We start from the raw sequence: 14727 nt of genomic DNA on the forward strand, positions 1-14727 counted from the left end.
ATATTTATAGTGGGTTTTTTTTTTTAAGATTTTATTTTATTTATTCATGAGAGACACACAGAGAGAGGCAGAGACATAGGCAGAGGGAGAAGCAGGTTCCCTGTGGGGAGCTTGACGGGGGACTTGATCTCAGGACCCCAGGATCATGCCCCGAGCCAAAGGCAGATGCTCAACCAATGAGCCACCCAGGCATCCCTGCAGTGTTTTTTGTTTTGTTTTGTTCTTTAATCTACTTCCTTATTTACTATTTTTGGTACCTTTTGGTACCTTTCATTTTTTCCTGTGGAGTCACTTCCTTACTTCATTATAGCTCACTCCCCCACCCTAATTTGTGCTCTTATTGTCAAAGATGATATGTCTCCATGTGCTCTAGGGCCAACAGTTCAATTTTATGGATATTTCTTATGGTATTTTTTGTAAAAATCAATAAAGACAACAACAGAGAAGAAATATATCTTTTTTAGTTACTATGTAATTACCTTTCTGGCAATCTTTATATCAATTAGAATTATTGTCTGGTGACACTTTCTTGAATAACTTCCTTTAGTGTTTCTTGTAAGAGTTCTTATAATTTTTAATCCTCTTTTCTCTTTCTTTTTTCATTCTGGTACTCCCATTAAGCATATTTTGGTACTTTCAATGATGTCCTAAAGGTCTCTGAGGTGCCATTCATTTTCCTAGATTCTTTTCTTTCATTTCTCCATTGCATATGTTCTGGTAATTTTTTTTCAAGCTTTTTATTATTATTATTTCTTCTACCAATTCAAATTTGCCCTTTTAGAGGATTTCTCATTTTCACTGTAATTTCCAATTAGTCTATCATACCTAATATATCTAAGAGTACTAATATTTTCTAGGGGGAAAAGAGCCAACATTTTTTTACCTAACAATAATGTCTCATTTGAATACAGATTTTTTGACATTACAAATTAGGTAAGCAAAAATCAACAATAGTCTACATCATGATCTCACCTCTCACCATTTTCCACCATCAAAAATACAATGTTGTGGCACCATGGAAAGGAAGTGAGATAAACCTTTAGAAAAAGTAAGTTAAAACCTTAAACCTACTGCTTACATGATAAATTGGAAAATCATAGAACAAGTTTGAGACTCAGTTCTTCAGATGGTGATAATATGTGCCCTCAATTCTTCAAAAATATTATAAAAATAGAATACCCTCATACATTCTAAGACATTGTAAACCATAAAAGTCTACATAAATATTTAACGTTATTAAAATTAGAACAAAACGTTTAATATAATTCCATAATGCCATATATAATACATGTGATATTATATAACATATTATTTTACATAACATATGACATACTTAGCAAATTAATGTAAAATGTAAATTTATATGAACTGATGGTTAGACATACCTAAGTTGGCAGTGTTATTCAAAAGAGTAGGCATTTTTATGGCAAGGTAGAAATTTATCGAGCTGCTTGGGAGAGATAAATGTCATTAAGTCAGCAATTCAGAGGAGTGTATCCAGAGGACAAAAGTCATCATGGAGATGCAGCAAATATAAGGAAAGAGAAGCAGCAGAATTCATCATTCGAGTTCTCCAAAAGTGAGGATCTTAGGAACAGGAGATAAACTGAGGTTAAACTATGTAGACCCTGAGAATGCCATTCCTCCATCAACTTAATGTTAAAATGAGAAACCCCCCAATGAAAACTTCATATCCGACATTCTTGCACACTCCTCATTTAAATGGGACATTTTGTCAGTAATATTGTAAAATAAGCTAAATATATTTTGATGTACCTGTGATCCTGGAGAAATATTGGTGAAGTGTGTATGAAGGGTCAAAGAAAAGGCAATGATCATGTAGAAAATAACTAGGATAAAACTCAAGAACTAAAGTAGGACTGAAAATCACAGTTATGACTAAAACTTTCCAAAGCGATATTCACTGTAATGTAAAATGATGAATTAACACTTTAGTAAAAAGTACTTCCAATGAATCTCCACTATAAAAATTGAGGATGCTGGGGAACACTGGGTATTTGAATATAATTTTGGAGATGTGATATTTGTTCTCAGAATATCTACTCTTTTTTAGTAAAGAGTTTCTCTTTTATACATCCCTTTAAAATATTTATTAATATGTGCTATATTAAGTGATGATGGTGAAATTAAGAAAAGACACTAACACATGTGCAACTATTTGTCCAAGTAAAAAAAACATTCAGAAACAAATATAATTCCACAAAAACATACTATATAATATGCATTCCTATATTTGGTGGACTTTTTAAAAAGATTTTATTTATTTATTCACGAGAGACAGAGAGAGAGAGAGAGAGAGGCAGAGACAGAGACAGAGACAGAGACAGAGGGAGAAGCAGGCTCCATGCAGGGAAGCCTGATGTGGAACTCAGTCCTGGGTCTCCAGGATCACGCCCTGGGCTAAAGGCGGCGCTAAACCGCTGAGCCCCCTGGGCTGCCCTATTTGGTGGATTTAAATCAAGAGTTATGGTCTCAATGCGTGAATATTTTCCATCACAAATTTGAATCCTTACAAAACCCGAAGTTTCAGAATACTATTTCATTGGTTGACATTCATTTACCCAATTGTATCTTCAGAACACAGTCTTTTCCTTTTTATTCTTGAAAGATGAAAAGTCTGAAAATATGCCAGCTCCAATGCCAAAACAAAGAATATTAAGTGATGGAAGCTGTATCAACTGCTTTGTCACTGTTTTAAAATCTTTTAACTCCAGGTGGCTCATTTCCTTTAAAGAAAAATATATTATTTGCATGTATTTGTCTCAACAGGCATGCATCTTCATAAACATGTATTATTCAATAAACTATTTTGTACCTCTATAACTTTCTTTATTTTACTAGATTTTAAATCTGTGAAAGCACAAAGCTTTTTAATTCCATGGGTTGTCAGTTAATTGCCTGCTGAGAATCTGCTCTAGTAGCCAGCTGAACCACCACTGCTCTGAAAATTAAATGGAGCTATTTGCTCTGGTTTAAGTTATACCCCTATGCCAGATAAACCACAAGTGATTAAGTCTCAAGTTATACAAGAAAGTTTTTGCATTTCTTTTGTGGAATTGATTTTCACATTTGGCTACTGAGAATATTTATTATAAAGTACTGTTTACAATGTTTCTTAATATAATGTGGTAAGTTCACCTTTTTATTCTCAGGGACCTGAAATTTGAAGTTTATTGAGCAGTTTTTGTCATTGTTCCTTAACAAAATATTGTATTATTTGAGAAGAGAAATACCGGTCATTGTTTTCAGAATTCTGTGTGACTAGAAAAAAACAAAAACAAAAACACACAGTTTGGAAAGTGATGGGATGTATTTATTAAACATGACAGCCTCTTTTTAAACTAGTTTTACCTTATATGTTTAGTTAAAGCAGTGTGCATACTTCAACAGACTCATTTGCAGAAGCAGACAGTTATTGGCAGATACACACGGTATTTGAGGCCTAGGCCCCTTCCTCACCAGCAGACCTATAACTTCTTAGGCCTTAAGTGTGACGGCAACAGATGCTTCTTTCTTCATAATTGTCCTTTACTTAATAATGATATTCATTTGCAATACCGTACCATATAACACTTTGCACCCAGTAAAACAGAGTTGACAAAAAAAATAATGATGATAGAGTTTTGTGCTACTATAAACCATTTAATAGAGTATGAAACTGAGGTGAATCTCAGTTCTGATTTTTATTGCACAGATTACTTAACTCATGACATGATTTCGGAGGTTTAGAGGCAATAAACCTGACCTTGTCTTAAATGTGTAAAAGTACATAAGCAGCACATATTCATACTTATAGCCAAGGGTATAGGAGGCAAAAACACTACAGCTCATTTCTATGTCTTGCTTAAATAATCATCTGTTAACCAATTTAGATCATACAATCAATAAACATTAAACACAAAGACAATCCCTCAGTGTGTGGGGAGTTACTAGAGGGGATAGGAAATTGAGAGAGAAAAAATTGGTGCCCTTAGCCCTTCCTGTATTTGAATATAAGACCCAAGATCACACTTCTAAGGAGTCCTTTCCATTTTGTAAGATCAGCCACAGTTGTGTGTTCACTTTGTGTTAGGCATTGTAAAAAGCAAGGAGACAGAGTTCATTCATCTGGACATCCAGTTACCCATTTTTAAATTAATTTAAACCAGACATTGATGTTCTCAAGGCACCACTTGAATAAAATAGAAAAATCCCTGCTCTCAGGTTGCTTAAAAGATTTAGCAGAGGATGAACAAGGGGACAAATTTTAAAAGCCTATCATGCTGCATTAAAGAGATTAGAGTTTATAAAAAAGATGAATAGTCATTGTAGGCTTTCAAACAAGAACTAACATAATTAGATTTTTCTTTGGAGAAAGATAAAATCTTGTAGCTATCTTGTAGATGATAAACAGTCATTCAAGTATTTTAAATAAGATAGTACCATAATCAGATTTGTATTGCAATAAAATAATTTACTCACAGGTGATTTGGAGATTAAATGGTTGATTTGGAGATTGAAAGGCAAAATTAGAAAGTGTAGTAAGTGATTATATTTATAGTGTTAGAGTAATTCTGGAAAAACAACAACAACATAATGGATTGGGGGTTCAAAGAAATTATTTGATTTGCATAATATTAAAGAGGTATTAACAACAGGGTTTAGGAACTGATAGGGTCTATAAAGGGGTGAGGAGATAGGCCTGGATAGTATAATGGGTGTGGAGAAGCTTGGAAATTAATGACAAGATTATTTTATACATATTCTTTCTCTCATATTGCAAACAATATAAAGATCTTTCTTGGATTACAATGAGATTACACCCTATAAACCTGTCCTACACTGAGTATATCTCTAAGTTGATAAATGCATTTAATATACTTAGCCTACCAAATATCATAGCTTAGCCTATCTTAAACGTGTTTGGAACACTTACATTAGTCAATAATTGGGCAAAATCAGCCAACACAAAACCTATTTTATAGTACAATGTTGAGTATCTTACTGCATATCAATATTTTGCAAAAAGATCAAACTTTGAAATATGGTTTCTACTGAATGCATATTGCTTTTGCACCATTGCAAAGTTGAAAAATTGTAAGTTGAGCCATTGTAAATTGGGGAATGTCTGTAATTCTAAATACTACTTCTTTAAACAGCTTTACACTGCTCCCCTCTGCAACAAATTAGTGAAAAGAATGATCTATGCTGTCTCCAATTCCTCCTCTCCCATTCTACCTTATGCCATCTAATCCAACTTTCATGGCATAGCATTACTAAAACTATGCTCATCAGTGTAATTAATGATTTCCAAGGTGCTAAAATCAATGATCAAGTCTCACTCTTCATTTTGCTTGGCCAATTAGTAGCATCTAACATAGCTATTTCTTCTGTTTCAATAATATTTCTTCATTTGGCTTCCAGGGGCCCATATTCTCTACATTTTTTCCTATCTCATTGATCTCACTCTTTCTTATTTCCTTTATTGGTTTCTTCTCTTTCCATCTCCTAATATTAGTGTTGCTCACTGCTCTGTTCTCTGCCCTTTCTCAGTTTATATTCACATTCTTAATTACTTCATCTGGGCTCATGGATTTAAGTATCATCTACACGCTGTGAAGATGATACCAACTTGCCAATTAATATTATCGATTAATATTTCTAATCCAAATGCCCTTTTGAACCCCAAACATATATTCAACTGCTTCCTCAATATCTCCTTGTGGATGTTTAAGAGACATTTTTAATTCAAAATATTTGAAAGTGATTCCTGCTCTGTCCCCTTCCGCAACTATCTACTATCACTTCAATCTGTTTCACTTACAGCATTTCCTCATCTAAGTTGATATTCATGAAATTTCTCAGTGGCCCAGACTAAAAAAATTGAGGTCATTCTTAAATCCATTCTAGTTCTCATACCTGACAGGCCATCAGGAAATCCTATAAGCTCTACCTTCAAAATGTTTCTTGAACCCTAGAATATTTCCCACCCTGCCCACTGTTATATTAGTAGTAAAAAGATCATTTCTCACCTGCATTGTTGCAGCTGAATTCCACCTGAAATCCTTGCTTTCACTCTGCCTCTGTAAAACCTCCCCTCTAAAAAAAAGTCAACGTGAACCCTTATTTTCAGAAAATTTTTTTCAGAGTGAACCTTTAAAAAAGGTAAGTCAGTTAAGTAACTCCTCTAGTCAAAAATCTTCAGTGGCTCCTTATCTCACTCAAAGTCAAAGACATTATGTAGCAAGTGGAGAGCTCTACATAATATGGCAATCCTAGGAACTCTCTGCCTTCATCCTCTACAATTCTTCCCCTCTTTGAGTCAGCATCTGCAACATACAGATTTACCATTCCTTGAAAATATAAATCTACTTCTATCTTAGAGACTTTGTTCTAATTGTTTCTTCTTTCTGGAATCTTCTCCTTATCCAAACCTGCTTAGCTAGCATCCTTATCTTCTTTATGGCTTTGCTCAATTTTTATCTTCTCAGTGAGGTTTATCCTGACAACCATAAAGCAACCTGTCTGAGAAGAAGCGGGGAAGAATGGAGGTAAACCAAAAGTATGAGATACCAGAAAAACTTTTCAAAGAGATCTTTTTTTTTTTTTTTAAATTAGTCAGGAATTGAGAGTGAGAAAAATACCAGATCATGTAAGATAAATTTGATTTAGTAGAAAGACCTTGTTTGTGATCTTGGCAAAAATAGCTGATTAGGATCAGTGAGGAGGAAGCCAGCCATAAACCTGTCTTTATGCCATGGGACATATGTAACCAATTAATGTAAAACAATCTGAAATACTCCAAGATTGAAAGACCATCTTGTTTCCACCCACCCCACTCCCATATTTTTTTTCAGGAAAGGATGGTGAAATCCTTTTACCTTATTCTTATAATGAGCATAATAATACCTGGTTGATAATTACAGAATCTTATTTGAAAGCCACTGCTCTTCTACCATACTGTTGTGCTGTACTTTTATTTTGAAGAAGAAAAACTGGGAGTCCAGACCAAATAAGGTAATTTAAAACAAAATAAATCTGCCACCCTTTGGAAAGTATTTACTTGAATTTGTATTATTTTGAAATGATAACAAGATGATGTATTTGAAAACTAAATATATCATTTCATAGATTGATATACCAACATAATATATTCAAAGGTTCCATTTTTGAGGCATTACTATATATGCTCAGAATATGGATGATCTGACCAATATGGGAGTGACAGTTATTTTAATAAAAGGTACAAAAAGTCAATAGCTCTACCTAGCAGGCCTCTTAGCTTTGGGTTCACCCTGCTATTTCTACAAAATGAGAGACCATCTCCAATTGCAATACCTTGTGGATTTTTTTTTTCTCTGCTGATAATGTTATATTTGTTGAAAGAGTGCTTCAGACTGCTCTTGAAACATTATTTGTGTGTTTCTTATGGAAAAGACATATAGGGAAAGCAAAAGTCACACTGGAAAAATAACCTCTAAGAGTTTATATACAGCATCCATTCTTAATATCACTGCAACCTCTTTTTGTAATATAATAAACTTGAAATTTTAGTTCCCAAATTCACCATTTAAATTCATTCATTTAAAATTTAAAGATTTTTTTTCCTACTTCCTGTACCAGAGAATGCCTCAAATAAAAAGTTTTGTTGACATACTCAGCAATTAGGATTCAGTGTTTTAATAAATTTGGTTTTGCCAGGTCAATGACAGGGCTTAAGATTTGAAGACTTGCACTAGCTGTTTCTATTACAAGAAATCAGAAATTCAATCATTTAGCTCTTTATTTCATTAAAAGAATACCCTCAATTAATAAAATAGCAGAAAGTATTTAAGTGCCCACTCATTACTGAGTGAGTAAATAAATAAATAAATAAATAAATAAAAGGGACTGACTTTAGAACACTTTTAAAGAAATATGACCACCTGAGTACAAGTTAACAACTTCCAATTTATCAGCCATCTGGCTGCAACATCTGTTGCTGGTTGATTGCCAGTGTTCTTTTGCGTGGTCTGGATTACCAGGTGGGGCAAAGAAGAACTTTTCTCGGTAGAAGAGGCTCATTCCTTGGATAAGAATATACATATAACAGTGACTCTCTTTACTAGAAGCTCATAATTTATTGCCACATCTAATTATTTTCTATTGAGAGCAATGATCTGTCCTATTGCTCTTGTTCCAGCTTAGGTTAGAGACCTACTTCGGCCTGCCCACAAGTGAATTGATATGCAATTACTGAATTGCTTATCAACAAACAACCCCTGAGCATTGCAACTCTTGAGCAGTACTGTGAAAGGAGATGTTGGGTATACAGAAATGAACAGTCACTTCCTTCTTGTACCAATATAGACAGTAAAGTGCAAGGCAGACTGTTGAAGAAGGAAAAGTGGAAATGGGCTAGAGCATTGGTATGATATGGAGCCTGGTTTTAGTTACCGTTACTGAAAGCGTTTTACTTAGGAGAGTGATTTGAACGTGGCACACATACAGCGTTTACAATGTTAGGCAATAATCAAGACAGAGAGAAAGAAGCTGGGGACTATCATAACAAACCAAGAGAGAGCAGTTCTTATCATCCTGGAATCTCGATGTTGGATTCTTAGGCTACTTCTGCCTTCTCCCAACACGTCTCTGCCCAACTATGGCTTCTTTTTCTCCATATGTTTACCTAGCACTTGGCTAGCCAGCTATTCACATTTCCCACTTTCCTGTTTCAACCCAGAGGGAAACTACTACCTTTCTAGGGCTTTTATTACATTTTATTTTGTTTTGATTTTTAAAATACTGGTTGTCAATGTTCAGATTCAACTTTTTTTTTTTTTATTCTTTATCCCCTTACTTAAAACCTCTTTGTTAGAACTATTGACATTCTCCACCTAAATTCTCAATCCTAGCTAACTTTCCAGAGTTTGACCTACTTTTCCTCAGCCCTGTTTAGGATGGCTTATGTCTATCCCAGAAGAATTTCTCTGCAGCCCATTTGATTTTTAATTTAAACTGTTGCCTGAAATATTCAGCTTCTCTTCTCTGCTCAACAGGTGGATTTCTGGCTAACTACAGTTTTCAGTATCATAGCTGATGTTGCCCACTGGCTTGAAACTTTTTGATCCCCTTATCTGGTTCATTTTTGTAGGTTGGTGAGGTTTTAGGTTTTACTCCACACTAGGAAGTGTTACTGTCCATGTCCTCACTATGAAAATGCCTTGTATATGATCCTATAAAAGGCATTTTTTATTAAGAAGAAATATTTAAACCATAACTTAGCCATTGTAGTATGCAGCTTTCCTAGGGCATGCTTCTGTTTTCTTCTTACCCTAAGATTAGCTCTCGCATAGCTATTTCACAAAGCTCCATTTAAGTGCCCAACATATTTAACTTAATGATTTTGCTCTTTCAAGGATAATAAACTCAAATTACTTTAGAAAGGTTACATACTTATGTGAAGCCCCAGTACGTAAGTTGATGAATGAAGAAGGTGTACCTCTTCTGTATATTCAAGTACAACAACAACAAAGCGGCTTCTAGCAACAGTACAGTAATTTCTCTCAACCAAAGCTTCCACTGAGAATGACTGGAAAATTAGAAAACAGTATTTTTCAAAATCTGTTTGAAAGTATTGTCAAACTACCAAGGCAGCAAGAAACTGCAGATCAAGACTTTAAGAAAAGAAAAACATAGGAACTGGGCCTGATGTTTGACACCATTTTTCACCTGTGGAATTTACTATTTCATAGTGCAGTTGAAAAGCTGAGAAGTGAAGAACTTAAACAGTTCTAATGGGCCAAGTGGACAAAAGTTGGATTTTCGAGCTTGATAAGGAAGAGAAGCCTTTGGATACCAAGCTTTTAGATAGGATCCTGTAGGCAGCATCCTAGCAATAAGGAGGCTGTACTTTAAATGTTTATTACCTATTTATCCCTATTTGTTTTACAGAAAAAAAAAAAAGACACTTTTGGAGGAAGTAGCATCATCCAGAGAATCAAATTTCCTCTACACTATTTCAACTATAGTGCCCATTATCCAACTAAAAATAAAATAGTAAGGAAGCATATAAAAGCAAAAGACTGAACAGATAGCAATAGGAAAAAGAAGAGATGATTGAAATAGACCTGAGTGATTCAGACATTAGAATAATCAGATAATGATTTCTAAAAATGTGTGGTTCATACAATGAATGGCAGATAACTGTAAAACATGAAAAATAACCACATGAAAATACTAAAGAAATACACAAACCAAAATTAAGAATTAAATAAAGGGTTCAACAACAGTTGAGAGATGCAGACGAAAAAAATGTTGAACTGTAATATAGGTCAAGAGAAAATTTATCTGAATTTGCTGTACAGAGATAAAAATGATGAAAATTTGTAAAGCAGCAAGATATATTAGGAACATGCTGAGAAAAACAAAAAACAAATGCGCTTGCATAATTGGAGTGCAAGGAAAAAAGAGAAGATAAGAAGTGAAGAACCAATACTTGAAGTGATAATGGCTGAGATATTTTCCAAACTAATAATGTTCAGTCACAGATTCAAGAAACTATATGGACCTCAAGTAGAAAAAATAAAAGCAATCTACTCATGTAAATAGTAAAAGTCTAAAGACAAAAGGCAAAAAATCTTAAAAGCATATACTAGGCATACTGATTTCAAAGACTGACAACTGACTTTTAACACAAATGATGGACAATAGCTAATGATTATTTATGTGAGTTGACTTTAAAATAATATTGTAGTTCTACATTTATGAAACTTCAGATCTTTTGACTCTAAAACAGGTGTCCTTTCTACCAAGACATTCTAGCATTAAAATTCAACGCTATAACGCTAGGTGGCTCCGCTGGTTAAGTGCCTTTGGCTCAGATCATGATCTCAGGGTCCTGGGATTAAGCCCTGTGTCTGGCTCCCTGCTTAGTGCCTGCTTCTTACTCTGTCTCTATCCCCTACTTGGGCTTGCTCTCTCTCTCAAGTAAATAAAAATCCTTTTAAAAATGAATTTTTAAAAATTCATTAATCTATAATCTCTCTTTAGTAAAAATTTTCTTTACCTCAAATTTTCTCATTTATGATCCTGTACATCTAAAATAAGTATTGTTAAGTCCTTGTGTTATCTTCCTTAGCAGACAATATAAAAAAAACCTGCATGTGGGGGGCACACTAGCACTATGAAATGTCTATGGTGAAATTTATTATTTGTCACTAATTTTTTACATTAATATGATCTAATAGAAAGAGCTTAAGTTTTGAGCTGAGTAAGTGGAAAATTGACATCTTGAGGTTTTTTGTCTAACTGTGTGACTCTGGGTATTCTATTTTTTTTATTTGGGAGTTTTAGTTTCTCTGTCTTAAAATAGAATTTTATTGGAGGATAAAAGGTGTGTATAATTTAAATGAGTTTTATTTTCCCTTTGAAATGTTAAGCAATATTCCATCAACAAAACAGTTGCTTTGTTTATAAAATTCTACTTCTATTACTTGCCTAAATTTGGACTGAAATTGTTTTATGTTTATTGTTTTTTCTTTCCTTTATAAAACACTGTATTTTATTGTAAAATGTGCACAAGACACAATGAAGAAAATAAAGCCAATTCATAATTTTACCACATATGTGCAATTCTATATTTATTTTGCATATGTTCGTACACATTCTTATATAGATAGATGGATATATCTATACATATGTACATACTAATATACATGTACAGATATGTTTATATACATGTTTATAATTTTATACATTTAATTCAGGCTGATCTAATAAAATAGGTCTTTTTATTAAATTTGCCATTGTGTGATTTCCACTGCAGTTTTTTTTATCTAGGTGAATATTGGGATGACTAATTTTCAACCTGTACATACAGGTCTATGCTCAGTGTCAGTATCTATATTGTGCCAATTCTAAAATATTCATTATTTTCAGAATAACATACCTATACAATATTGCAGTTAATGCTGTCTCTATACAAAACTTGACCTTCAACTATGATAAATTTCCTAATCATTCTTTTTTTTTTTAATTTTTTTTTTAATTTATTTATGATAGTCACAGAGAGAGAGAGAGAGAGGCAGAGACACAGGCAGAGGGAGAAGCAGGCTCCATGCACCGGGAGCCTGATGTGGGACTCGATCCTGGGTCTCCAGGATCACGCCCTGGGCCAAAGGCAGGCGCCAAACCGCTGCGCCACCCAGGGATCCCCAATTTCCTAATCATTCTTAACCTCAATTTCTTCATTTATAAAATTGAGACTAGTAATATCTATCTTTCTATGTTGTCATGTGGGTTAGATATAGACTATATAAATCTCTAAAGTCTTAGTATTCATTTATTAAATAGCTGTATTGTTGTTCCTTATAAGGTATTTTTTCCATTCTATCTAGTGGAAAAAAGCATGGTGAGTGAAGACATTTCCAAGAATTTGCCCTCATGCACTTGTGTTGCTGGCTCAAGACTGAGTTAGACTTTGTGCTGGTGTCCCATCCATTAAAATAGGTTTAATTTAGAGAAACAAACTAACAGCAGAAAAGAATGAGCGTTGACAAAGATGTGGAGCAGTTGGAACCCTTGCACGTTGCTGCAGACAGTGTAAAATTGTGCAGTCACTGTAAAAAACAGTTTGTTCCTCAAAAAGTGAAGCAACAGTTCTCAATCTAGGTATATACTGAAGAAAATTGAAACCATATGTTCACACAAAAGCTTGTACATGGATATTCATAGCAACATTATTTGTAATAGCCAAAAAGTGGAAGCAATCCCAGTGTTCATCAACTGATGAATATTTAAACAAAAATTAAAAATTGGCATATCGGGGCACCTGGTTGGTGCAATTGGTTAAATGTCTGACTCTTGGTTTCAGCTCAGGTCATGTTCTCAGGGCTGTGAGACTGAGACCCACCCGCATCAGGCTCTGTGCTCAGTATGGAGTCTCGTTGAGACTCTCTCTCCCTAGACCTCTGGGCCTCTGCTCTCTCTCTCTCTCTCAAATAAATAAATAAATCTTTTTAAAAAATTGGTATAGTAATATAATGGAATATTATTTAGCCATATAAAGGAATGAAGTACTAATACACCTTGCAACGCGGATGATCCTTGAAGACTATTCTAAATGAAAGAAGCCAGACATAACAGGTCATATGTGATATGATTCTATTAATGTTAAATATGCAGATTATGTAAATCCATGGGACCAGGAAATAGATTAGTGGTTGCCAGGAGAAGGGAGGAGTGGAGAAGAAATTGAGAGTGACAGCTACCAAGTCAGGAGTTTCTTTTGGGTGTAGTAAAATATTCTGGAATTCAATGCACAACTCTGGGAATATACTAAAACCACTGAATTATGCTTTTCAAAGGGCTGACTTATATGTAATTAAATAACTATATTTTTAATTGTTTTTTTAAAGAGAGACAAAATTGGGCTGAAAAAGAGGAGATTGTCAAATAATAAAATCTTTAGGGCTGCTCTAAAAAGAGGGAAATTTATTCTGTTGATATTAGGTACTCATTCAAGCATTTTACCCAGGAAAGCAACAAAGTTTCCTATTTAACTAAGAGGGCATTACTAGGAGATCTGAAATAAAATGTACAGGTAATTAGGGTAGAGAACACAGGAAATAGCAGGGACCCATATACAAAACTAATTAGAACTTAGAAGGTTGACTTGAAAAAAAAAATGGATAAACCAGTGGTTTATAAATCAATTATGTGAGTAGGTAATATAAGCCATTTGTTCACAGTAAATGACTATAAATAATTCAGTATTTTGAACTATGTAGGCTAATTCATATTCAATAAAATCAGCAGATGTCAAAATGTCAAATTTTAAAAATGTTTTAACAGATGGTGCTCAAGTGAAACACAATAAATGATCGATCGGTGTTTATCATAGACAATTACTAAAGATATTTTCTTCAATGTTAACAAACAAACAGGCATCACCTTTCAAAGAATTACAGAGGAGTCACTCTTTGTTTTAAATTAATTCTCATAAATATTTAAATTATATTTGATTCTAAATTCTGTGAAGCCATGCACCATGTATTTTTGACTTGGAATGTACTTCCAGTGTCCAGGCATAAGCTGCTGCATCAAAGGTGTTTTAACATTGTTGAATTAAAAAATATATATATCTATATGTATATGTACATATGAATATACTGAAATTATATACTCACATATACTGAATTACATGTACATATATATATAATATATATAAATAAGTGCTAAGCTGAAGTTAATAGTTTGAATAACATTTGTCTAGCACTCTATGGCTTGAAGAAGGACACTGAAAACATTATCTCATTTATTTCCTTCAATTATACTACGAAGTTTACAGAAAATATAATGAATTTTCATTTTACAATTAGGTAACAGAAGCCTCAAGAAATCAGGTGACATAGACAATGTCACACAACTAGAATGGGGAATCCTAGAAAAGATGCTGGAGCGAGGTCTGGGATTCAGATAGGACAAGTGAGGCAGGGTTGTTCAAATTCGGGGTGAGTTCCTGTCTTTATTTAAAAGTTTGATATTTTGTTCATTGTAGGCTTTGGGGCTTTAATTTCTATTTTTAAAATGTTGCAGGAAACGGTATTATTTTTGATTACATGGCTTTCAGCATGTCCTTAAATTTTGTGCCTGAGGTAAGTGTTTTCATTTGCCTCATCCTTGTCCCAGCCCTGCTCTGCTCTGGAATATTTAAGTGTTCTCAGTGAGTAACCATTACAAAAGTGT

Source organism: Canis aureus, chromosome 8, assembly GCF_053574225.1.
Source record: "Canis aureus isolate CA01 chromosome 8, VMU_Caureus_v.1.0, whole genome shotgun sequence".
Classification (NCBI taxonomy): Eukaryota; Metazoa; Chordata; class Mammalia; order Carnivora; family Canidae; genus Canis; species Canis aureus.